General features: G+C 46.5%; 1 long non-coding RNA gene and 1 pseudogene across 2 annotated transcripts; one reads left to right on the top strand and one right to left on the bottom strand.

Moving 5' to 3' along the window:
• LOC125406951 (uncharacterized) lies at positions 1-18,359 on the top strand. 2 transcript variants are annotated; one of them, XR_015001011.2, is made up of 3 exons: positions 1-252; positions 1,961-2,107; positions 18,097-18,359. It is a non-coding gene; the product is annotated as an uncharacterized LOC125406951 (long non-coding RNA). The 2 variants fall into 2 exon arrangements; XR_007234064.3 differs by lacking the exon at positions 18,097-18,359 and adding an exon at positions 4,139-7,930.
• LOC125406950 (large ribosomal subunit protein uL24 pseudogene) lies at positions 10,933-11,992 on the bottom strand (annotated as a pseudogene).
• Positions 18,360-26,831: the final 8,472 nt, after the last annotated feature.

The raw sequence follows: 26,831 nt of genomic DNA, 5'->3' as shown, positions 1-26,831 counted from the left end.
CCTGCGGGCCGTGCTGCGCTGCGGTCTCGGTCACCCGGGAGGGGAGGACTTGGAGCCGAACTCCCGGGACACAGTCACCAACCACCCCAGGACCAGGAGCTCCTAGGTCGTGGTGTGCATCCTCTCCCTTTCTTTTGCCCCGGAACTTGCCAGCCATCTGTCACCTGGTCGGGGCTTGGGACTGAAACCTGTTCCACCCGCGGGCCACCAGCGCGCCCTCTCTTCCCGGCCAGATCCCTGCCAGGCGCCAGGGTAATGAGGGGTAAATGAGAGGTTGGGTGCCGCTAGGCGGAGGTGGTGAGGGTTATAACAGAGGGACTTGTGGCAGGTACCCCTCCCTTCTTTGCGCCCCTGTCCCTCTTGTCTATCCTAGACCGTTAACCAGAGAGGGGAGCCAGCCTGGACTCAGGAAGGGCGTAGACCTGGGGATCTTCGTCACCTTAGCTGTCCTCTGGCTATGGAGTCCAAAGTGTAGCCCTTATCTCCAGCGGACCTGCTGGCCTGCCCTGGCAACCGGGTGTAAGGTTCTGTGGACTTTGCTTTTGATTTAGGGAAGGATCAGGGGTCGGGTTGAGCCTATACCCAACTCTGCTCTCATTACCTAAGCCTAGAGGGAGGGAGCATACCAGGTGGGGGCATCCTCCCACCGCACTGCTCCGGGGTGGACCAGCGTGGTTTTCCTAAGAGCTACACAGACTGAACAGTTTCTCGAAAGTGATACTGCGCTGACTGGGCCCCTGTGAAAGGCTTTTTCACATCCGCGAGTCATGCCCAGTCTGAGGGAAGGACTGGGTGTTTGAAATAAGAGGTATCCCGTGGCTCTGTCGGGGGCATGGGCAGGTCTGAGGCCCAACTTCAGCGTCTTCCTCCCGTCAATCAACTTGGCGGGGGCTGACACAACCTCTTATCACACAAAGCATCCTCCAGCCCATGAAACCCTTTCAGAAGCCATCTCCCTGTGTTCAGTGCAAAAAGTGCTCGCTCTAATTCTCACTGTCTCCCATAGCTCCTTTCGGTTCGGAGAGGCATCTTCACCATTGGATGTTTGAATCTCTGTGCTTGTTCTCAGCGATAGATTTACCCTCCAGTGTCCCTTTTCAGATTATGATGTGAGGACTCAGTGGTCCAGATTTGCCCTCTGAACCTCTGGTTGCCTCCATCCTGCCTCCTGCTGCCCAGCTGATCTAATGGGCCAGCTGTGTGCATTGGGGGCAAGGGGTTGGATGAGATTAGAACTAGCGTTTGTCTCTTCCTAGCATTCACACTGGGGGAGGGCAGGAAGAGGAGGGAGAAGAGGAAGACATATCCAGGCCTGGCAAGAGTAGCCATGAGGGAGAGAGAAAGAGCTAATGAACCAGGTGGTGATGATTACTGGCTATCTTAAACGACACCCCAGAGACAGTTGGTGCTGAGGGTTCCCAGCGGCTCCTCCCACTGTTTCCCAGATGGAGATGGGAGGAGGTGGAAGAGGGATATTGGAATTGAGAAGGTACCAGAGATAGTCCTGGACTTGCATCTCCCTGGGGTGAGCTAGTGATGTCTCCCATAGACCCAGGGAGAGTTAATCCTTTCTGCTTCCCTCAAGGCTGAGGTCCCACCTCCACCTACTAGTGCCCCAGGGCCTGTATCCTGCCTCCCTGGGAGGAGAAATTCCCAGACACAGCTAAAGACAGAGGTGTGGCCAGCCACAGGTGTGTGGGCAGGTGGACTCTCCGGCTCTCTTGTTCCATTCCTTCTATTCTGTCTCCTCCGTCTCACTGTTCTTTCTACAACTACCCCCTTTCTACCAGCTTTTCTGTGTTGTGGGGATAGACTCTGGAGGCAGGCTGAGAAGGAAATGCAACCCTAGGAATGGAATAGGCCCCTCGTTCAACTGAGATGCCAGAGGCTGGTCTCTACCGGGAGGGGTTGCGGGGGAGTCGCTGGTCTGAACAGAGGGGATTCTTTTTGGCTTCCTTAGAAGTTCCTGGTCGCCATAACATGAAACGCATTCCTTTGCCATGCCGTGGGCCAGATGCTCTTCATTGGGCCCCCCGCTTGACCCCACAGCTGTTGAGGTGTCCTTCTAGAATCCAAGCTTGGAGAATTCAATGACTTCTTCCTAAAGGTAACTTTTGGGCCTGGTGGTGGGTCTTGTGGGGGTTGGCATAAAAGCCTCAAGAGGCAGGCAGGCCCAGAAAATGAGCCTGAACCTTGAGCCTTACCCAGTCCACATCTCTAGGGAGAGGCGGTGCCTCTGAGTTAATGGGGTGCTGTTAGAAGCAGCAGGAGGCGGTAAACGGAGAGCTTATGTCTTCTCAGAAGGGGAAGACTGGAGACTTGAGCAGGTGATGGCAGATCATGGGAGACAATGCATACAAGGTGGCCAGGTCACTGTGGCCTGCTACTGCTTTGCACTAACACTAGGGCCTCCTGTTCTCTCTGCCCGCTTTCCTCCTGAACACTGGAGGGGTGGGCAAGGTGGAATGGATCTCGAGATAAATGAGAGAATGCCAGACTCAAGGGAATTCCAGACTTGTGGGGAGACGGATGGGCAGACAGAACACTGATAGAGGAAGACACAGAAGTTATAAGCCAGGAACCATGCTCATACATTAGAGGGACCAGTTCCTACATGGGGGAGGCAAGGAAGGCTTCCTGGAGGAATTGATGAGACCACAGTGCTGAGTCCAGAGTGTACTGCTGCTGGGCCCCACGGAGGACATTTCTGAAACAAAGAGTGAGCAGAGACCCAGTGGTGCGGATGCGCATGCTCTAGCCTGGAGCTGAGAGTGGTGGAAGACTCTTGTCCCAGCTGCCTAGGAGGCCGAAGTGGAGGCACTCTGTGAACCCAAGCATTCGCAGGCCGTTTGTGCAGCACAGTGAGACCCTGGCACAAAAACCAGCAAACAAGCAAACGGGATGGCTCGGGAGACACAGACAAGCCTGAACACCCGAGTTTGATCCTCAGGACCCACCTCATGGAAAGAAAGACACTGATCTCCACACACGCGTAATTGTAAACATAAGAAAAGGGAACAAGCAAACCAGGCCAGGTGTGTGGCTTAGTTGGTAAAGTGCTTGCCTGCCATGCACTAGGCTCTGAGTTCGATCCCTGGCACTAGTATAAGCTGGGCATGGTGGCATATGCCTCTTATTCCAGGGAAAGCGGAGGCAGGAGTATCAGAGATTCAATGTTATCCTGGGCTACACGAGGCTTTTGTCTAAACAAACAAACAAGACTATGGAAAGGGAAGGCTTCCCAAAGACTTCAGAGTCTGCTTTGATGGCTCCCTGGATACATGCCACAAGCCGACCATCTCTGGGTGGTGCTGACTTGAGGGGGGGCAAACCCCCTTTCTCCTGGCGTTCGAGGGCCTCCTCATTGGATCCCAGTTACGATCTCCACTTTTCTTCTGCTTCTCCCTGTGTGTCAGCTTCCTTGAATCTGCCTCAGCTTTCCTGATGCTTTTGCTCAGTCTCCCTCAATGGTACCCAAAGCATCCCCCATCCACACTCATAGCCTCCTAGCCCCTCTCGGGTCCAGCACTCGTTTCTCTCCCCCACTGACTCGGGTCCCCGCTCACTGGGTTTCTTCAAAAGCGCTGCTATTTCCTGATTCTAGCACCGTAGCTACTGTATATGCGTCTCAGCCCTTCACTAAATGCCCCTGAAGCAGGGACAGCCCCTTGCATAGAACTTGGTGCTAGCCTGGCATCAGCATTTGGTGAATGGACTGAGCTGACTTGCTGGAAGACCCAGAGCATTCCATTTGGGGGATACTTGCCGACATTGTCACCTCTCGGTCCCTGTCTGCCTGTTAGATAGTTGGTATTTGGATGGTTTCACATTGCCACCCCTGGTTTAGTGCTATCCCTTCAGGGGCGGGCTGAGCAGGGTTCTGCCGATGGGGGTGGCTCAGCAGGAAAGGGGTGAAGCTCTTTTGCTGTGTGTTCTAGCACTGAAGGAAGCCTGGGGCACTGTGGGAATGTGAGACCTCTGCTGAGGGCACAAGGTGACAGAGGAAGTAAGAAAAGGAGGAACAGGGGCCCTGAGAGGCAGGGTCGCTGTGGGGTTTCCCCAGGGCCGATCTTGGAGTAGGGTGTCTGATATTCAGGCTTGTTCTCTAACTGAGCCTTCCTCTGTCCTTGACCTGTAGCCTCAAGAAGTCTTCAAAAATTTCACCCAGACTAGGAGGGACTTTGTGTCTCAGGATCCCAGCAAGTCCTTACCAGTGAGACTCGGGGTGACTGTACAAATCCCATCACCTGTGGAATGTTCCCGACCCACCTCTCTCTCTCTGCTTCCAGTGAGGAAGCTTCAGACATGGGAAAACAAACAAACAGCAGCAGCAACAAAACCCCAAAGAACACCAACAGTGCGTTCTCCCTAGTTGCTGCCGCTCTGTGCTTTCTCTCTGCTCTATTACATCGGGGGACCACCAGGCTGCCCCTAGTGGCGTCTTCTGGAAATGACGATTGATGTGTTTTGGTTCCGGGGGACAGGAGTGGACAGCTTGTTCTTTCGGAGGAGACCCACAAGGCCTTGTATTTTTAAGGTTTGCCTGGCATCACTGAAGAGGGCCCCTGAGTTGGCCTAGCAACCTGCGAGGCTTCTCCGGGTCTGTCCTGGAAGATACATGTGTGAGATCCGATACACGCATGAGATCACCTCCTTAGGGCTCCTTCCTCCAAGTGCTTCAGTCTGTGCTGATTCTGGCTCTCCTAGGTGCCTGCAGCCTTAGGATGTCCCCAAAACCCACGAGAGTGGGCAGGCTAAGATTCCAGGTTAGTCCTTGCAAAAGCTTTCATAGCTAGGGCAGCTTTCCCCCAACCATGGTCAATTTCCATAAGTCCTTGTTCTTTTTGCTTAGTCAAAGGCCACAGACCTGACTTCTGGTGTGCGTGTCTCAACGCCCACTTGCCAGGGCAGCTGACCGTCCCAACCCTTCTCATTTTGCCACTCCTTGTTCAGCCTGGCTCTAAATTCTTATTTCCAATTTAATCGGCCAGCCCTGACTTTCAGGAAGTTTTTCTCATCTCTGCCCTGCATTTGTCTGGCTTAAGTTTAATGTCCTCATGCTCTGGGGAATCCCTTCTCGTGAGAGGCTTTCCTATGAGTAAGCTAAGACACCTATCATTCTGTGAGCTCTGATTCTCCAGAAGGTTCTTGCACCTTCCTTCAGAGACCTAGTCCTCAGTGGACTACATGTGAGCTGGCAACGAGGCCCCAGGCACCACCCTCTGCCAGGAAGAGTTGTTGGGGACCCAGAAACCATCACTTCATTCTCTCCTCAGCCTCCCTAGCGAGGTGGGCGTTGTTGGTCTTTTCCCATTCGGCAGATGCCAGGCTGAGCTTCAGACATGAGCTGACCTGGCCGAAGTCACACAGGCAGAATAGGAAACCCAATGATTCGGTCCTTACACCTAACAAGGTGTTACTGTGGGCATGGAGTCTGCTCTCAGGCTCATAACAGGGAACCACAGCAAATGTGTGAGACCTGGTTTCCCCTCAGCGTGCTAAACTGACTGGGCCTCCACCTCCACTTCAAGGCTGTGTTAATCCTCTGCAGCTGCCTAAATGTCCCTCCCTTAGGATCCTTGCTGTTCATGTTTTCGCCGGTTTGTTGTTTTTAGAGGGCAAAGGGCCAGGTGTGGTGACTCAAGACCAGCCTGTTATCTGGGCAGCATAGCAAGTCCTAGTCTGGAGGAAGAGGAGGAAGAGGAGGAAGAGGAGGAGGAGGAAGAAGAGATGCTACTGCCACAGATGTGGTGGTGAGTGCCCCAATTCCCGCACTTGGAAGGTGGAGGTAGGAAGATCAGCAGTTCAAGGTCACGCTCAGCTCCGCGGGGAATTGAGGTGTGTCTGGGTTAGAGAGCCTGTCTAAAAGACACGCTACAGCACAGACTAGAAGAGGACACACAGTCCCAGAGACTCAGGGTCGCCTGCTGTCCTGTGTCAGCGTAGCAGGGTAGCAGGGGCTCCACTTGGTAGGAGGCTCTCTCTCTCTCTCTTTCTCTCTCTCTCTGGTGCTGGGAGTTAAACCCAGGACTTTGTGAATATAAAATAATTTATTACTGAACTCCACTCCCAGTTCAGGAGTTCAGGAAGCCTTTCATAGACGCTTTACTTTTTGTTTTTGTTTTTGATTACACACACACACACACACACACACACACACAGAGAGAGAGAGAGAGAGAGAGAGAGAGAGAGAGAGAGAGAGAGAGAAAGAGAGAGAGAGCCCTGACTTGTCCTGAAACTCACTGTGTAGACTAGGCTGGCCTTGAACTCACAGAGACCCACCTGCCTCGGTTTCCTGAGTGCTGGGATAAAAGGTGTGCATCACCACTGCCCAGCCTCATAGACACATGAGCTGATTTGTCTCTCTTTATATGTCAGACTAAGGTTATAATAACTACATTTTAGGATCTTTATAATAATAACAGCAAATTTTAAAGTGATTGTGGTACACAAGGCACATGTTTTATTTCAGCTAACCTGCACCAAAACCTTAGGAGGTACTGTGAATGTAGCTCAGCTGATGGAACATTTGCTTGATATGTGTTATATGGGTCCCATCCCCAACACCACAAAAAGCAGGCATGGTAGCATATGCCTGTCATCCCAAGGCACTCAAGAGATAGAACCAAGACGATCATAATAGGTATTATTGTCCTCTACCATGAGGAAACAGGCTCAGCTTAGAAAGGTCACCAAACATTTTCATGATGACAAACTTAGCAGGAGCAAAAGACATAATTTGAATTCAAATTCATCTCATTCCTCTTATCTGCTCTTGTGTGGGAAATGAATAGGTTGTATGCATAAACACACCTCTGACCAAGCTAGCTAATTGCCTAGCAGGGCATGGTGGGCCCATTCCTGTGTAAACCCAGTGCTCTGGAGGTAGAGGCAACAGAATCTCAAAGGCAAAGCCAGCTTGGGATACATTATGAGATTCTGTCTGCAAAAACCAACACAAAATCTAGCTACCCAAAGTTTGATGATTTTTCTTCAGCCCTAAGATTCACCCCATGATTCAGAGAAGCAGAAATGTAACTTGCAAGGCTTTCATAAGGAATATTGGTATTTAATAGAGTTTATAAGCCAGGAGCCATGCTGTGTCCTTATAACCCCAGCTACTTGAGAGGATAAGGCAGGAGGGTGGAGAGTTGTAGTTACATTGGGCTATACAGTAAGATCCAAGTCAGTCGGGGCTATATGGCACCACCACAGCTCAATAATCAAATCAGTCAAGAGCAAGAGAGAAGACAGAGAAGTCAAAAGAGAAGAGCGAGCTTTTGTGTATGTGCATTTGGGTTCCCTCATTGTGGTAAATGGTCCCTGGTCTTTCATGACATGTCTGTGCTACTTGGTAGCTTCCGCCCATACTACTCTGGTTTGAACGTGTGATTTGCTTGAACCAATAATGTGTCAAAGGAGTGGAAACATACTGGTTTCTGCTTGAAGGCTGGAAGGCTTTTGTGCAGCTAGATGCCAAGGTGGTCTACGCTTACAAGTCTCATCCCTGCACTTGGGAGACTAAGGCAGGAAGATCGTGAATTTGAGGAGAGCCTGAGTTATGCAGTGAGATGCCTCCTTCTCAAACAAACCAAACCAAAACCAAAACTAAAGCCAAAGCAAATCAAAACAAATACCACTAGCTTTGTGCTTTTTCATTCTCTCTCAAAACTCCTCCCACCAGCACGAGGAAGAAGTCAGGAGTACCTTACACAGGGTGAGAGACTTTGAGCCATGAACTCTGTCCTCCTGAGTCCTTCCCAGATGTCTTAGTCACTGTTCTATTGCTGTGAAGAGACATCATGACCAAGGCAACTCTTATAAAAGAATGTTATGGGATGATCTTTTTGTGCGCTATGAAGCTGTCTGTTTTACCTTGCCTGCCTAAAGCACCTTCTGACTGGTTTAATAAAGAGCTGAATGGCCAATAGCTAATTGAGAGAAGAGACTCCTTTAAGAGGCCCTGCTGTGCAGCTGAGCAGCTGAGTGGGGCCTGTGAGAAGCCTAGGTAGAAAAAGCCTGCCTCAATGCAGACCCAGCAACTTCCCAGGGCTGGGGCAGGTAGGTGCTGGTTCCCTGCCAGTGCCTGCAGGCATGAGGCTAGGCTCTCGTGAAAAAGCTAGCAACTGCTGCAGCCCAGAACCAGTGGGGTAGCTTGATGGACTGACTTGAGGGTGGTGGAGCCAACCGCCAGCACCATGTGCTAAGCAGAGCCTCAAAAACAGATGCACAGAGGTTACTTGGTCTTTTAAGGTTTGGCTCAAGGTGGAGATTCTCAGAAATCCAGGCCCAGATTGGTGGCAGGGGAACAACCCTCTGAACAGGTAGGGGGGTATCCTCGAAAATGTGCTTTTAGGTGCTGAAGAAAGAAAAGAAAATCAAAAGGGCTGGAGAGATAGCTCAGCAGTTAAGAGCACCAACTGCTCTTTCAGAGCCCCCGGGTTCAGTTCTCAGCACCCACATGGCAGCTAACAACTGTCTCTAATGCCAAGATCTGACACCCTCAAACAGACATACATGGAGGCAAAATACTGATGCAAATGAAATAAAAGTAAAAAAAATTATTAAGAAAAGGAAAAAAATCAATATAGACAGTCATTAAAAAATAAAGTTTGAAAATAATAAAGTGAAGTCTTTAAAGAGAGAGTAAAGTAATATTAAAAAAAAGAATAATCCATGTAAGGATGGGAAATATCATAACATAGGATATTTGGATCTTATATAGTACTTTATTAACTTTAAATTTTTAAAATGCTAATGAACAAAAAAACAACAGTTGTGGAGAGTTTTGGGTAGTAGAAAAACTGCTGAATTAAACCAGCCAATATATTTTAAGGATGCCTTAACTTCAGAATGGAAGTCAGGAAATATGTTGTGTTGGGGGAGAGGTTATACCTTGTTCCCACAGGAAGAGAAAAGCTATGGATTCCTTCAAAATTTGTAAAGATCAGATTCGACTGGGGGAGACCGTCTCAAAAATCTTGGCTGCAGACATAAAGAAAGAAACCAAGAAAAACTACAGGACAAGTGACTGTATCTGCTGATGCCTCTATCATGGGAATAGCTGAGACGGGAGGAGACATGATAAATCTTGTTGGCTACAGAGTTCTCATGACTTATTATTACAGGCCATTCTTTCATATGGCATGGATAGAGATTTATATTCTGGTTTGGTTATGTAGTCCAACTGGAGTTATAAAGTTAATAGATGCATTTTTTACCTGCTCAAACATTATTTGATATACTCTGAAAAGAAAAAGGGAGGACATAGATATAATATAAAAGGTCAATTATTGAATTTACTTTTAAAAAAACAACTATTAGTTTTAAATGTTTTACCTTGGATTGGGCTTTTGTATATTGTATACAAATTTTGTATATTGATAAAATATTGAGATGAATTTTGTTAAAATATACTGTACATACATTCCTAATCTTGTTCAAGGTATGGTACCTATACAGCTCATTTAACAACATAATACAAATTGCTAGTTCTTGAAAATTTGCTGCGGGAGTATCTTCCGCTGCTTCAGCCAATAGTCGCTGAAGCACGAGCCCATGGTGCTGTGGGAGGGCCTTCCGCTTCGTCAGTCAATAGCCACTGAAATACCAGCCCACTGGGGCATGGTATATTTCTCTTTTAAAAAGAACCACAGATCTCGGCTCGGGCCTCTTGGTTCCAGCGCTTGGTCCCGGCTCCTGCTCCCAGCTCCTGCTCCAGCGACTAGGCTCCTTTCCTGACGGTTTATGTGTATGTAAGTTTTACCCCCCAAAATAAATAACCCCTTAAAACATAACTGGTGTGGGATTGATTCGCCGTTAAAAATTATTATTACCAAACTTTTATAATTTAATAAAAAAAAAGAAAAAAAAAGGTCAGAAAAAAAATTATTATTACCAATTGTTTAGGATAATAATGAAATGCAGGTTAATAATTAGTCACCTATTATAATCAAACTTGTAGACACATTTGTCTTCAAGGTATGCTTTCAAGGTCAAACAAAGATAAATTTTAGATAGACAGGTCATCTTTAAACACTTTCGAGATCTATAGAATATGGCATTTAAGATGTTTTAATAAGCTTTGTTCTTCTTTTTTATGACAATGAGACTTGTCTGCTTCTGATATGACAGCACCAATTAGTTCACAGAGGTTGATGGGCATTGAAGAGAACTGCTATGGAATTTGCCTTCAGTGTGACAAGGCTAACCATTTGGGCAAGAAACTGCTCTTGCCTGGACTGCTTGATGGTATGCTATACAAACTAGACATGCAGGACCCCCAGAATAGTGATTGCTAGACTTTCTAAAATATGGGATGGTCCTTCAGGGTTCCTGCTTCACAGAAGAAACTGCCAGACATTCTGCAGGACACAGAAGAAAGCAAATGATGAACTTTGCCAATACAAGGCAGAAGAGGTTATCAAATTGCCTGCTTGACTGAAAAGTCTCCCAGATACTATGAGCCTGTAGGCTGAAGATGGATGCCCCCAACATTACGGTAGAACTTTGGGTGACTGTCCAGGCAGTGAGATGTCTCTGTCATTTCTAGAACTTTGGAAGTTGCTTACAATGCACTTCCTGTTTACTTAGGTAATATTATTTCCTTTTCGGGTCTCCAAGGTAGTTGAAGACTAGATAGTTATAGTTATAGTCTCCCTTGTTTATGAGACTCAAACAAGAAATTCACAAAAGAAATGTAAAGTATATAATGTTGAGAGATATCAAAAGATAGTTTTGGATAGTAATGCAATTTGTGGTAGAAGATAAATTAGGTACAAGACTTTGGACTCATCAAGATAGGATAGATAGAAAGTTATAGCCTTCTATATAGATAGATAGTTATAGCCTTCTTTTTTATTTTAAATGAAAAGGGAAATGTAGTGGTATTTCATTTGTATTTTAATAAATAAAGCTTGCCTGAAGGTCAGAGAGTAAAACAATCCTCACTGATCAGTCATACAGACCAGGCAGTGGTAATACACACCTTTAATCCCAGTAACCACACTAGTTGCAGAAACTGGGTGGCATCTTCAATTCAATTAAGATGGGTGGCAATTAAGTGCCTTTAATCTCTGTCCTAGCGAGGAATATAAAATGGGAGGAGACAGCTCACAGTCACAGTCTCGTTCTGAGGCTTCCTGGAGACAGGATCACCATTTTCTTTTTTTTTTTTTCTTTTGGTTTTTCGAGACAGGGTTTTTCTGTAGCTTTGGGGCCTGTCCTGGAACTAGCTCCAGGCTGGTCTCGAACTCACAGAGATCTGCCTGCCTCTGCCTCCCGAGTGCTGGGATTAAAGACATTCGACACCACCGCCTGGTGATTGCCATTTTTTTTTCCCCTCAAAGCAGTCTTTAATGAAAACTGTATGAGACGCCCCTACTCCTGCATCTTCTCAATCGTTTCTTCCTTGTATTTGCCCTTCTCCTTTCCTACTTGTCCAGACTTGGCTTTCCTTTCCAGGATCTTCTTGCGGTCTTTGTTCAGTTTTAGCCTGGTGATCACTACCTTGCTGGGGTGGATGTCCACGTGGACAGTTGTGCCATTAGCCTTTTCTCACTGCACTCGTTCAATGCAGATGACGTTTTTCTTCCTGTACACTTGGACCACTTTGCCAATCTGCTGGCCTTTGTAGTGTCCCCGGACAACCTGAACTTCGTCATCCTTCCGAATGGGCATCGATCGAACATTGTACTTCTGTCTCAGCTCTTTGGAAAGGGGGAAGACATGATCTTCCTCCGAATGTGGGAAGGTGCATTGAAATGCCGTTTGCGGTTCTTGCTCCGGTCAGAAGTCACAAAGGGATTGAACTTCATTTTGGCAGCTGCAATCCAGCGATGGCCACAGGAGGCGCGATTGCCATTTTCATACTGAGATCAGGGAAAGAGCAGGTGGCTGGCTGCTTTGCTTTTCTGGTCTTCAAGTTGAATCCCAATTTCTCTCTCTGAGTTTCTATTAATCGTGCTTCAGGACAGAGAATCATCTTTAGCTGATTTGTGCACACTGCACATTCCATACCTGTTTTAATGCAGATAAGTATGTTACCTTTAAAAGTTTGTGTGTATACCAATGAAGACAAGTACCAATGAGACAAGTATTCCCAGCCTCTCAGAATGCCTCTGTTGAGTTTTCTCAAAGCTCTGCATCCAGAACAACGTCAAAGTATTTAAGCTAAGATGGTCCAGTCTCATAGACTATTCCAGTCAGGACTTCAGCTAAGCCCTGCACTTTCGCATCACACACAGACTGGACAAAAACTGATACAGCTAGCTCTCCCGGGACTTGACCATTATCCCAATTTTCTAAGGGTTCCCTAAAGATGTTGTCACCCCCCAGATAGCAGGAAGTAATTTTAAGAATACAACACCCACCTTCCTGAGAGGTCTGGTGGGTGGTTTTTGGTTATTCAGGGGGTTATGGATGTTTGCCATTGTTTAAGGGGGTTGATTGAAAGTTGTTATTGGTCATAGTCAGGAAAGAAACTAAACAAAGGAAGTTAGACTAAAGAATCTTTTTCTTTCCTTTCCTTCCTTCTTTCTTTCTTTCTTTCTTTCTTTTTTCTCTCTTTCTTTTTCTCTATCCTTCTTTCTCTCTCTCTCATGTATATATACACATATATGTATATATACATATATATGGATATAGGAAGGATAGGGTAAAAGTGTAGATTATTGAATCTACTTTTGACTAAACTAAAACTACTTTTAGACTAAAAAGCAACTATTAGTCTAAAATATTTTACATTGCTATAGATTTTTGTATAGTGATACAAATATAAGGTTATTTTTTTTCGACATACTGTAGGTATCATACCCATGCAACTTGTTTAAAAATGTAATGTAAATTCTATTCCCTAAAAGCTACTATTACAAACTGTTTAGAATAATTACAATAGCAATCAAACTTGTAGTAAGGATTTAGATGTAGACAGAAATAAGCTTTATTTAGCCTCATATATTTTAAATAGATAGGTGGTTTTCAAACACTTTAGAGAATCATAGAATATGGCATTTAAGATGTTTTAATAACATAAGGCTTTTCACGGCAGTGAGACATGTCTGCTCCTGGCAACACCAATCTACTTCAGAGAAGATGATGGGCATTGAAGAATCTTTATTTGAAATTTGCTTTCAATGTGGTAAAGCTAGCCACTGGGCAAGAAACTGCCTTTTCCTCAACTGCTGGCAATATGCTGTCCAAATAGGATAACCAGAACACCCAGGAAAGTGACTGCAAAATTTTGCCAAGACAAGGTAGACCAGTCCTTCAATGTTCCTGATTCACAGAAAAGTTTGTCACATTGCCCCTGTTGCTTTTGGGCTTGTGATGACCTAGCATATGATGGTGTAGGGGCTTAAACCACTTCACAGTAAGGAAGCAAAAGAGAAAAAATGAGACGGTTTGCTCACACATCATAAGAGTACTCTCCAGGGACCCAAAGACATCCTTCCTACTGAATCTACCTCTGAAAGTTTCTATCACCTTCCAATAGTACCAAGTGTTGTGTGTGGTGGTTCTACTCTATTCTTTAGGTAATAAAGACAAGAAAAAAGTCTTTTCCTGTTTGGTTGATGCAGCTTTTTGCTAATATACTCCATCTGAGGTTGAATGTGAGGTCATGGCAGCTGCTGATAACAAAAGATGGACAGAGACCCCACTGAAAGGGACAAAGACCTCCTGCCCTAGGCTTCAATACTTTTCTTGGAGAAGGAACACGTCCAGTGATTTATGTTATGTGTGATGCCAGGCAGTCTGGTTAGAGGTGGGAGTTGCTATTTCAAAGGAAATCTAATGTCTCTTTTGCTGGTTAGGTTTTGTTTGTTTGTTTGTTTTGTCACCTTGACACAAGCTCAGGTCATCTAGGAAGGTAGAACTTCAGTTGAGAAAATGCCTCTATCGAATTGGCCTGTAGGCAAGATTTTGGGGAAAACTGTCTTGGTTAATGATTGATGTGGGAGGGTCCAGCCCACTGTGGTTGGTCCCAACCCTGGGAAGGTGGTCCTGGGGTGAATAAGAAAGGTAGCTGAGCGAGCCAGTAAGCAGCGTTCTTCCATGGTCTCTGCTTCAGTTTCTGTATCTTGCCTCCTGCCTTGAGTTTCTATCCTGACTTCCCTTCCTGATGGACTGTGAACTGTAAGGTGAAATAACCCCTTCCCTTCCCAGTTGCTTTTGGCCATGGTGTTTATCACAGCAATAGAAAGAAAACGATGACATTTCTGTACCTCCATCTCTTCAAAGCAATGGTGTTGACTTTGTACAGTTACAACAAGAGCCAGATGAGTTAAGATTGTAAAGCCCTTGAAATGTTACCCCAGGATGTGCAGCTCAGTTGGGGATCCTGATTTGAGTTGAAGGCATTAGTGAATAAACAATTACTGATGAATTCCTGGCAGAAAAAGAACAAAACAAGTGTGAAACCCTTCACTTCCTTCTTCTTGAAGTCATGAAAATCACGCAAAGAGCAGAGCCAGATGGGGAGTGAGAAGTGAGAGATGCTGCCCTGGCACTTCCTTTATTACTAGGAAGTTGCTTTAGGGAGGACTGGAGAGTGCATTGTAGTGGATCAGCATGACCAGGTTGCTTTTTAAGAATCACGAGTATCATTATTATTATTACTATCATCAGCATCATCATCAGCATCAGCATCAGCATCCTGACCACAGTTTCTTTTCCCTCTTCTCCCAGTCCCTCCCCTCCACCTCCCCTCTGCCCCCCTGCCACACCTCCTCTGTTTCCCTCCATAAAAAGGCAAGCCTCCCATTGACATCTACCAAATACGGTAGATTGTACAGTGCGCTGCTAGTATAGGTGCCTCACCTGTGGGTGACAAGGTACCGCCATCTTCATCCTGCCCTTGCATTTCACTCAAGCATTCTTGGACAGTTTAGGAGATAAGGAGATTAATGTCATCCTCACTCCTGCTAGCCAGTCTGTCTGAATCCAGGACATGCAATGTGGGCCTGAATAGACTTTGTTTTGTTTTGTTTTCTACACTTTATCCTTGAGCAGAAAATGCAATTGCCCTGCTGTGGTGGCATACACCTGTATCCTCAATACTCAGGAGGCTGGGGCTAGAAGATCTCACTGTACTTGTACCCCAAACCAATTGAGGTCTCATCAGACCTCCTCATTTTCATCTCCGGATACATGAGAAATATATTTGAATGGATACTGCCTAAATTTGATTGTTATAGTCAGGCATGGTGGTGAACACCTTTGTCTCCAACACTTGGAGACAAAGGCAGATTTATCTCTGAGTTCAAGGCTAACCTGATCTACAGAGCAAGCTCCAGGACAGTAGAGCTACATAGAGAAACCCTATCTTGAAAAACCTATCTGTCTATCTATCTATCTATCTATCTATCTATCTATCTATCTATCTATCTAACTATCTAACACTATATATATATATGTGTATATATATAGTTACTAGGAGCAGAGACATCAATATTATTGTTCAGAGACAGGAGTCATGTGTACTTTGGTACTAGTGGAGGCTTGGGTGTTCTGAGGTTGTTAAGTGCAAGAGAGGTATGTGCATAGCCCTCTAAACTGTCTCCTAACCTTGCCTTGCCTTGGTAGCGCCCATCTATCATCTCAACATTAGTGAGGCAGAGACAGGAGAACTGCTGAAAATTCAAAGCCAGCCTGAGCTACAAGAGTTTCTGGATGCTCAGGGCTACATTACAAGACCTTGTGTCAAAAAGACACCCCCCGAAACAGACACACACACACTCAGAAAGAAAGCAATTGTCAGTTTCAAAGGAAACTCCATTTCCCTAAAATTCTGAAAGTCAGAAGGGACAAATGGCTCTCTGTGGTGCCTGTTAGCACACCTAAGTGCGCTGGCCTCCAGGCTCCCTCAGTATTGCAAGTGCTGGTTACACATTTCGAAGTCCATCCTGGCTCTGATCTCTTCCCCTTCCATCCTAAACTTGTCCAGTTCACAGCTTCCGTTCCCCTAAGCTACTCATTCTCCTGATAACCCTACTACTTCAGCTATGTTCTCCCTGCCTCCTTCTCTCTCCCTCACTCTCTGTGCCCCCTCTTGCTCTCCCTCTCTCTACATCCTCCCTACACCCCCCCACTCTCCCCCCACTTGTTCCTTCCTTCCTTCTTTCAAGGCCAGATCTAGTCTGCTGGCCACATTCAATCTACTGTTTTCCGTCTCTGCTCCGGACTCTTCCAGATGTCTCTGGCTATTCTCTCCCTCATGTCTACCATAAAAACCTTCCCCTTAACCATACTGTAGAGCAATCAGTCATGTTGTCAATGTTGTCAGTTTATAGAGCAACTTTTGTTATTCTTTGTCTTTAAAAGATACAGTCTGGTCTTTTTTAAAATTTTAAAAGCTGTGTTAGCCAATTTTTCATGATTATAATGTAATACCTAGGACAGACCAACTTTATAAAGAAGTTTATCTTAGTTTATGGTACTGGAGTTGTAGACTGGTTAGCTTTTGTCAGCTTGCCACAAATTAGAGTCATCTGGAAAGAGGAAATCTCAAGTGAGGGACTGTTTCTGTCAGGCTGGCCGGTAGGCATATCTATGGAGCATTTTCTTAATTGCTAATTAGTGTGGAGGACCCAGCCCACTGTGATCAGTGCCACCCCGAGGCAGGTGGGGCCTGTGCTGTACAAGAGAAGTAGTTGAGAAAGCCAGAGGAAGCAGGCTAGTGAGCAGCCCTGGTCTGGGCCGCAGTTCCTGCCTTGAGCTGCTGCCCCCACTCCCCTCGGTGATGAGCTGCTATCTGGAAGCATAAGATAAAACAAAGCCCTTCCTCCCCAGGTTGCTCTTGGTCATGGTGTGATCACTGCAACAGAAAGTAAACAAGGGTGGAGGGGTGATTCTCCCTGACAGAGTCCTGAGATGGCTAGAACACAGCAAACCAATAGGCAGGGAGCATATGCCCCTCGCCTTTGTCACCGATGGCACCGTGCGGCCACTGAGCTCGTGGGAATCAGAGAGATCCAGTTCTTTGGCGCTGTGGGTGCTGCAGTGATGCAGAAGAAAACTTACACAGACACATACAACTGAGTCCAAAGGGGTCGGGACACCCCAGAATTCTGGCGTTTTCAGAATTACGTTCTGTGTTGAATGTGTTTAAAGTCTAAGTTACATACACATAGGCACACACACACACAGAGACACACACACACATACACACACACACAAACACACACACACACACCTTTCCTATTTGAAATCTGCATGTTTTGTTTTGGTGCCCTCTATTAAACAAGCAAGAAAACTCCAAGCAAAGGAAACAGTAAGGCCCCTGCTGAACCACACCAAAGCAAACAGAATACAAGGCTGGGAGTAGTGGCACAGGCCTAGAATCGCAGCACTTCGGAGGTAGAGGCAGGGGGAGCATTGCAAACTGGAGGCCAGCCTGATCTGTGTAGCAAGTTTCAGGCTAGTCTGGGGTACACACCTGCCCCAGAAATGAACAAACAAACAAATCTCTTAGGCCAACAATGAGTGAAGAGGAAGCCCTCAGAGTGGGTGGAAATATTTGCCAGCCATTTATCTGATAGAGGAAGATACCCTGAATAATCAAAGAACTAAGAACAAAAACAAACAGTCAAGAAAACAAATGACCCAATTAAAATAAAGGCTAGAGATCTAAAGAGAGAGTTCTCATTGGAAGAAATAAAAATCACTGAAAAACAGCACAAAAAGTGGTTTTAATTGTGGTGATTTGAATGAAAATGGCCTCTCTAGGCTCATATGTCTCAATACTCTGAAGGATTTTGGGAAGGATTAGGAGGTGTGTCCTTGTTGGAGGGGGTGTGTCCTTGTTGGAGGGGGTGTGTCCTTATTGGAGGAGGTGTGGTCTTGTTGGAGGAGGTGTGGTCTTGTTGGAGGTGTGTGTCCTTATTGGAGGAGGTATATCACTGCGGGCTGGCTTTGAGGTTCTAAAAGCCCACACCAGGCCCAGTGCCTCTCTGCCTTCCTGCTGCCTGTGCATCAGGATGTGAGTTCTCAGCCCCATGGCTGCCTGCCACCAGGTTTCCTGCCGTGATGATTGTGATGATCGTTGACTAATCCTCTGAAGCTGTAATCAAGCCTCCAATTAAATGTTTTCCTTTATAGGAGTTGCCTTGGTCATGGTGTCTCTCCACAGCAATAGAACAGCGACTGAGACAATCACTCTTCGTAGTCAGAGAAAGGAAAACCAAAATAACCCAGTCAGAATTGCGAAGATCAACAAAACAGCTGACCACAAAACCTGGTGAGGGTGTGGGGAAAGGGAACCCCTCATTCATTGTTGCTGGGAATGCGAATAGGTGCAGCCACTCTGGAAAGCAGTGTGGAGAGTTCTCAAAGCGCTACCAGTAAACCGACATATGACTCAGCTCTATCACCGCTTGGTAAATACCTGAAGGGTTTGGCACCCTAATCCATAGATCTTTGCTCAGCACATAGTCACTCAGTTCACAGTCGCTTGGAAATCTTCAACAGGTGAATGGGTAATAAAAATGAGGCACACGGACAAAATGGAAGTCTATTTGGCAGCCAAGAGAAAATAAAATCATGAAATTTGCAGGCAAATGAATGGACCTAGAAAAGAACATACTTAAAAAATATAAAAAATAAAAAATAAAAATAAAAGAGTATATTGAGTTGATAGCCCAGATTCAGAAAGACAAACCCTACGTGGTCTTATCTGTGGTTCCTAGCTCCAAATCATACTAAAGGAAGTAACCTCAGAAACCAGGGAATAAAGGGACGGTGGAATGGGGGGGGATGTGGAGAAAGGACCAGCAGGATCCGGGTGATATTAAGAGGTAAATGAAAAAATGGGAGGAAGCTTCAACTGGGAATGGGAGGTCAATACAGAAGGAGGAGAGACGAGGGACAAATAACACCCCCCCATCTATCTATCTGTAATCGATATCTATCTATCTATCTATCTATCTATCTATCTATCTATCTATCTATCTATCTATCGATAAGTTTGTCAAAGAAGCTTCTCTTTACAGCAAATAGAGACCAGCACAGAAACCACACCTGGGCACAGTGCAGAGATTATGTGCTCATAGGGAGCTGTCTTAATTAGGGTTTCTATTGCTGCGATGAAACACCACGACCAAGAAGCAATTTGGAGAGGAAAGGGTTGATTAGGCTTACACTTCAGCATCACTTTCATCATGGAAGGAAGTCAGGACAAGAACTCAAACAAGGCGGAATCCTGGAGGCAAGAGCTGATGCAGAGGCCATGAAGGGGAGTTGCTAACTGGCTTACTTCCCATGGCTTGCTCAGCCTGCTTTCTTATAGAACCCAGGTCCAAGCCAGGTGATGGTGGCACACACTTTTAATCCCAGCACTTGGGAGGCAGAGGCAGAGGCCAGAGAATCTCTGTGAGTTCAAGGTCAGCCTGGTCTACAGAGCTAGTTCCAGGACAGCAGGCTACACAAGGAAACTCTGTCTCGAAAAATCAAAATAAAACAAACAAAAAGCCAGTACCAGTGGTCGAGGGATGGCACCACCCACCGTGGATTGGGCCCTCCCCATTGTTCACTAATCGAGAAAATGCCATACTGCTGAATCTCATGGAGACATTTTCTCAGCTGAGGCTCCTTCTCTGATGATTCTAGCTTGTGTCAAGTTGACACACAAAGCAAGCCAGTGCAGGAGCCCTGTTCTAATGGATACAAACTACATCACAGCTCCCGCATCTATGGCTCAGGGAACACGAGGTAGTGGAGGTGGAAAGATTGTAAGAGAATACCAACATGCCTACTGCAAAAGCTGCAAAAACACTATCTGAACAATGGCTGTACACAATGCCAACACAGAAGGTCTCCCTAAACAAAGAACTACAGGTAACAAATGACTGCAGAGAAAAAGATAATTGGCCTCTGTTGGGAATGAACCCCGTCATTGGTCAGCTAATACAAAAGGGGTCAGCCCTGAAACCATATACACAAAAACAGACTCAGCAGGCCATATTTACCCATTTATGAGTACACATACAAACAGATATATGTAACAATAATAGCCAAAGAAAAAAGGCTATCAGTGTGAGAGTGAAGGGGGGACATAGAAGGACGTGAATGGGGGACTTGGGAGGGACTGAAGGGAGGAAAGGGAAGGGGGAAACGGTACAATTCTATTGAATTTAAAATTGTATAAAAATTTAAAAACCAACAAAACAAAGAGCAACCCTTGCAGGCCACCACTTGTGGGGGAGCTGGTCTTGCCCCTCTCAGGGTGGGGATGTAAGGGTTGGGTTGCTGGCAGAGACCTGGGCTGATCAACTCAACTACCACCCAAGCCCAGGTCGAGGGCTTTGAGTTGGCCCACCCCAACATCTACCTCATCTCTGAGTGGCTGGATCTCGTGAAGATACGGGTCCTGAGGATCCAGAGCCACAGGATCTCCATGACTCTGGGCAGCAGCAGCAGCAGGATATTCGAGAGGAGTTCCACTGGGGGTCCAGTATCGATGTAGCTTTGAACCAAACTAATGACTCAATGAACACTTGGTAAGCACAGCTGTTTGGACAGAAGGGTGTATTGTGTGACACACCGCAGCTTCCAGTGTCAACACGAAGAACGGATATGTGATGGAGAGGTTGGAGAGGAAGAAGAATGGGGAGGAACAAGTATGGTGTAATTTTCATTTTTCATTTTATTTTGGGGGAGGAAATTACAAGGGTGAAAGGCAGATACAGGAGGACTGGGAAATGAAGGTGACTGGGATGCAAAATTCCCAAAAAAATCAATCAAGAAAATAAGTGAAGAGCAGATAGGTAACCATTGGTTACTTAGTGTTCTCAGACAAGGCACTCCTGTCCCCGGTCTGTGGCAGCGGTGATGTGCTATCAGCGAATCAATCCCACATCAGTTATGTTTTAAGGGGTTATTTATTTTGGGGGGTAAAACTTACATACACCATAAACCGTCAGGAAGGGAGCCTAGTCGCTAGAGCAGGAGCCGGAGCCGGGACCAAGCACCGGAACCAAGAGCCGGAACCAAGAGAGCCTGATCCGGATCTGCTTCTCTTTTTAAAAGAGAAATATACCACGCCCCAGTGGGCTGGTATTTCAGCAGCTATTGGCTGACGGAGCGGAAGTCGCTCCCCGCTGCACTATGGGCTCGTATTTCAGCGACTATTGGTTGAGGCAGCGGAAGTTACTCCCACAACAATGTGCACCATTGGTAAAAGGTTTACTTCCGTGTTTGAATTCATACACGGATGAAATGCATGATGAACGTGCTGGACTGGAACATCACCTGCTTTCTAGGCAAGTGCCCACTCCCAAGCCCACTCCTACCTTTCTTAATTTGTAAAAGATTTATTTTATTTTTATTCATGTGGGTGTCTGTCTGTCTGTCTGTGCACCATGTAGTGCAGTGCAGGGACTGGAAGAAGGAGGGCATCAGATCCTCTAGAGTTTCGGGTGTTGTGAGCCACCATGTGGGTGCTGGGAATCGAACCCAAGTCCTCCTCAAGAGCAGCCAGGGTTCTTAACGTCTGAACCTTCTCTCTAGTCCCACCCCTACCGTTCTTTTATAAAGAGGCAAGCAGGATGGAGCCCGGTCAGATGCCACTGTAGCGGGACTATTCCAGAAAGACGACTGTATCAGGAGTCCAGGCACTTCTTGGTGGGTTTCATACAGCAGCCGGCCTTGGCTTCTCTGCTCCTCCTTCGCGTCTCATGCGGTCCTTGTCTCCCTTCAGTCTGATCTCTGGACCAGTCAGTCTGTCCCTCCTAGACCAAGAGGCTGAGGGACTGGGCTTAGGGCTGGCAGGATGAGTCTGGGAGCCTGGGAGCTCCTTGGAGAAAAGTCTGCTGTTACAGACTGTGTGTGTAAACGATGTTCAGTGTTTTATAAAGTGTCTGGCACTTCGGAGGGTCAGTGAAGGCCCTGACATCTGAGCGAAGATGGGCAGCATGGGTAGGTTATGTGAGTCAGGAGCCGGCAGGGGGGTCAGGGTGTGAGTGATGCCGAGAAGGAAACCAAGAACTGGCGAGCCGGAGGATCGGCCAGAAGTTCAGGGTGGAGGAGCACAGAGTCCTGGGGGTTTCCAGAAAAGAGCCCAGAGGGCTGGACCTGTGTAAGTCATTCACCTGGCTTACTTTTGTGACCTAAGATCTCGACCTGGGAGCTGGGGGCAAGTGGGGAGGGGGCGCGGTGCGTGGGGGAACAAGGGATAGGGAGAAAGGCAGAGGTGCCTGCCTGGAGGTTCTCAGAGGCTAAATGAAGAAATGCAGGGTCTTATCCTCGCAGGATTGCCGGGGGAAACTTGTGAGTAAAGAATCCTGTTTATTGTCGTCTGACGCACAGTCACCTGTAGTTTCCATGGTTCCCACCAACAATGCAACACAAGTCAAACTCTAGAGGGCGGGTCTGCAGGGTGGGGCATCCTCTCCCTTGTCTGGCTCATAACTCAGCTGTTTCTCTGTCCAGTGCACGTTGACGTGGGGAGGGGAAGGCGTGCGTCTCGGGCCTGGATGTCCTTGGGAGGCTTGGTGTCTGCGCTTGGGGGCTGATTGTGAAACTCTAAGCTGCAGTCTCACGCCCTCCACCTAGGTAGGGAGGAATCCAGGGATGCAGACACAAAGAACTTCCAGCAATGAAGAGTTAGAGTAGTTTCTGAGCTCTGGTCACTTAGAGTTGCTCTCCAAACCAGCGGCAGGGGTGTGGAGGTGAGATGGAGGGGCTGGGGTGGGGAGGGATTGGTCGTCTATAAATACATAGCTCCTGGATAGGCTATTAAGAGCTGGCTTGGTTTTGTTATTGTTTTTCTCTTAGAGGCAGGGTTTCCCTGCTATTCCAGGCTCACCTGGAACTCACCTGTGCTCCACGCTTGTCTTGACCGTGTTATCCAAGAGAGCTTGGATAGCAGGTGTATACCACCGCGCCTAGAGTGTCTTTTATACACAGATCTGGAGACTGCACAGCTTTCTTATTTATTTGGCTTTTTCAAGACAGGGTTTCTCTGTAGCTTTGAAGCCCATCCTGGAACTTGCCCTGTAGACCAGGCTGGTCTCGAACTCACAGAGATCCCGCCTGCCTCTGCCTCCCAAGTGCTTGGATTAAAGGCGTGCGCCACTACCTCCCGGCTGCAAAGCCTTTTTATCTCCATGTTTTCATTTGCTTTGTGCAGAGCTTGGTGAAGAAGCCAAACCAAGGAATAGTGATTCATTGTAAAATGAGTAAACTAGGTGTTTTTTTTTTTTTGTTTTTGTTTTTTTGTTTTTTTTTTTTTTTAGATAGGGCCTCTCTGTGTAGCCTTGACTTGGCTGCTACGTAGATCAGGCTGGCCTTAACCTCTTAGAGAGTTCTGAAATTAAAGCCTACACCACCACACCCAGCACAGTACAATGATTTGTCCTCAAGTTATTGAACACAATCAAGATGGCTCAGTGTGGCGGCAGCGCTCGTGTGTAATTGCAGCACTCAGGAGGAGGGGGCAGAAGGACCTCGGAAGAGCTCTGCTGTGTGGGGCGTGAACTTCAGGCCGTCCTCGGCTACACAGAGAGCTCACTCTCAAAAAGAAAAAGAACACAAGGCTGGACATTGGTGTCAAAGAGTTCCAGCTCCGTCAAGGCTCGTTCATAGACAAACCCCATCTCAAAAGACCAAACAAACAGAATAGCCAAACATAGGGCAGAATCTGAACGCTCCAGTTTCTGATCCTTGCTCCCTCTGCGACATCAGTCTTTCTTTGTAGCCCAGGCTGGCCTGCAACTTCCAGTCTTTCAGCTTTAGAATCCTGACTGGTTTCCTATGCTTTCAGCTTTGACTTCTATCAGTGTTCCTCAAATATGGGCATCCTTGGTCCTTGCCGTTTTAATAGGTGGTGTATAAACACAAGTCACCAGCACTGAAAACGTTATAGCCCGATGGCGCGCCACACCTACGGTCCTCCTACTCGAGGAAGATCCCCGTGAGTTCCAGAGCAGCATAATCTACACAGAAAGTTCCAGGCTAGCCAGGGCTACACAGATTCTGTCTCTAAAACAAAACAAGAAAGCAAACCCCAAAACAAAGGCAACAAAAATAACAAATGCCTACTAAGTGAATAAAAAAATGCTGACCTCATCAGTTACTAGTGAAAGAAAATCAAGCCGTGAGATGTCACTTCATACTTACTGAGATAACAGTTAGATAGCCATGCCACCTGTCTGTGAGAATGGGGGGAATTACCATGCTCCTGCATGAGCTTTTCACAGTGGCAAGATCTTAGCCACTGAGGTTTAGCTTAGCTACGATTATTGCTAATTGAGAACCTGCCCTATGCATTGATGGCGGAAATGTATAATGATGCTGCGGCTGCAGAGAATTACTTAATGGCTCCGCAAAGGGTTAAATGTAAGCTGACCGTATGATCTTGAAGTTCCACCTGGTGGCATAGATCAGAGAGCTGAAGACACATTTCTACCCAAATGTGTCTGTGTAACACGTGCTCATAATCCCAGCACTCAGGAGGTGGAGGCAGGAAGAACAGAAATCTAAGGTCATTCTTGGCTTAATAGTGAGCCGGGGGCTAGCCTGGACTATCTGAGACCCTGTCTGAAGAGTTCGTCTGATTCCACTTATATAAAATGTCGAGACTAGGCTAAACCATCGAGACAGCGGGCAAACTGTTTCCAGAAGGTGTGAAGGGGAAGGAACAGAGTTGTAGACAAGTTTGGGGTTTCTTTCGTGGTGATAGGAATGCTATGGAACAAGATAGTAGTGATGACGACAATTTGTTGTGGGACAATCCTTTTGTGAAGATGTGTATCGGCTAAGCCACCTTCTCACTGGTTTAAGAAAGCTGGATGACCAAGAGCTAGACAGGAGAGGGTACCTAGGACTTTCCGGGTAGAGATGGAAACTCTGGGAAGAAGAGAGGCGGGATTTGCCAGAGATTTGGAGTAAGTCAGATGTGTGGTACTGAGGAGAGGCAATGGGCCACATGGCAGAGTGTAGATAAATACGAATGAGTTAATTTAAGTTATAAGAACTAGTTTGGAACAAGCCTAAGCTAAAGCCAAGCTTTCATAAGAAGTCTCATGTCATTATTTGAGAGCTGGAGGTCCAAAGGAAGACCTGCCACAACGAGTCAGTACAGTGAGTATGCCAAAAGCCACTCGGTCAGTTTTGAATAACTGCAAGTTTGTACTGTGTGAATCATAGCTCAGTAAAAATGTCAAACAAAACAAACAAAACTCATGAGAGCCCTTTACCCTCTTCATGGGCAGAGGGCAGAAGCAGCTCCCTGTTCATGTTCCCGTGTCTTGGTGAACACACTGAAAAGAATGTTTTCTTGCTACCTGTTTTTGAATCATGAAGAGCTTCCTTTTTTTATTTCCTTCAACACTTCATTGGCTTCAGGTGTGATGATGGTGACTCTTTGTGGGTTTTGGTGAATTAAATAGAGTTCAAACCGACATCCTAGTGACCGTGATAAGCATAACAGCTAGTATTTATTGGATTTTAAATTATTGAATTCGGGGCTGGGAGCTGGCTCAGTGGCTTGGAGCATGTGTTGTTCTTGCAAGAGCTGGGTTTGATTCCCAGCACCTACCCGGTAGCTCACATCCACCTGCAACTGTGATTCTGTATGCATACTGATGTGTATCCATGCAGGCAAAATGTCCATACCTGTAAAATAAATGATTCTAAATTTAAAAAAAAATTGCCAGGCAATGATAGCACTCAGAAGGCAGAGGCAGGCGAATCTCTGTGAGTTTGAGGTCAGCCTGGTCTACAGAGTGAGTCCTAGGACAGCCAGGGCTGCACAGGGAAACCCTGTCTTGAAAATACAAAACAAAACAAAAACAAGAAAGAAATGAAAAAAATAACAAAAACAATTTATTATCTCTATATGAGTGTAAACCTACACATGTCTGCTGCCTGTAGGGACCAGAAGAGGGTGTCAGATTCTCTGGAGCTAGAGTTATAGATGGCTGTGTGTCTCTTTGTAGTTCCTGGCAACTGGACTCAGGTTCTCTGCAAAAGGAACAAGTGCTCTTAACCGCCAGGCCATCTTTGCAGCTTTTATAGAGTAATGGTATATACTACATAATCCTAAATGTGCTTTCGTCCCTGCCCCCACTCAGTGCTGGAGACAACTCCAGGCCTCACTCAGCTCACCCAAGCAGGCTAACGCTCTACCACTGAGGTCCAGCCCCAGCCCTGTGTGTATTTGCTCACCAGTCCTTACAAAGGCATGCAACAGAGGTCGTCACATATTACCATCCTGAGTTTTGAAAGGGAACCATCCACAAGCACAGAGAGGTACAGCAACCTTTGTCACGATTTCAGTTTTCTTGTCTTAATGTCCCCAAGGCCAGAGTTCTATCGAACTGCAGGGTACCATTTCATGCACAAGATAAACTTAGAACCAAATGCCGTTGTGTTATGGTAGGGGGTTTAGAGACTGGTGAAATCTGTGTACACAGAGTGATTTACCCTCGTACACACCTTTCCTTCCCATAGCTACTTCAAAATCTGTACACCAGGGATTCTAGCCAGCCCTAGAGAGCCACCTGTTGGAGCCACAGGTCTTGTTATGTTGTAATATCCACAAAATCATTTGGAAAAATTGTTTTCACATTGCTATCCCTTGCTGGCCTAGAACTCCTGTATAGTCCAGGCTGGCCTTGAACCACAGAGATCCTGCCTGTCTGTTTGCGTATCTATTTGCTTTTAGACAGGTCTCTCTACATAGCTCTGGCTGTTCGGGAACAACTCACTACATAGCCTAGGGTGGCCTAGAGCTCACAGAGATCCCCCTGCCTCTGCCTCTTGAAAGCTGGCCCTTCCTAAATATCTCTGCTGTAGTTGTTTGTCTGCTTTCTCTGTCACCCACTGACGTGTCCCTG

This window comes from Myodes glareolus, chromosome 3 (genome assembly GCF_982192425.1).
Source record: "Myodes glareolus chromosome 3, mMyoGla1.1, whole genome shotgun sequence".
In the NCBI taxonomy this organism is placed as follows: Eukaryota; Metazoa; Chordata; class Mammalia; order Rodentia; family Cricetidae; genus Myodes; species Myodes glareolus.
Note: the sequence above shows the minus strand (reverse complement) of the source record. Positions and strands in the feature narration are given on the sequence as shown.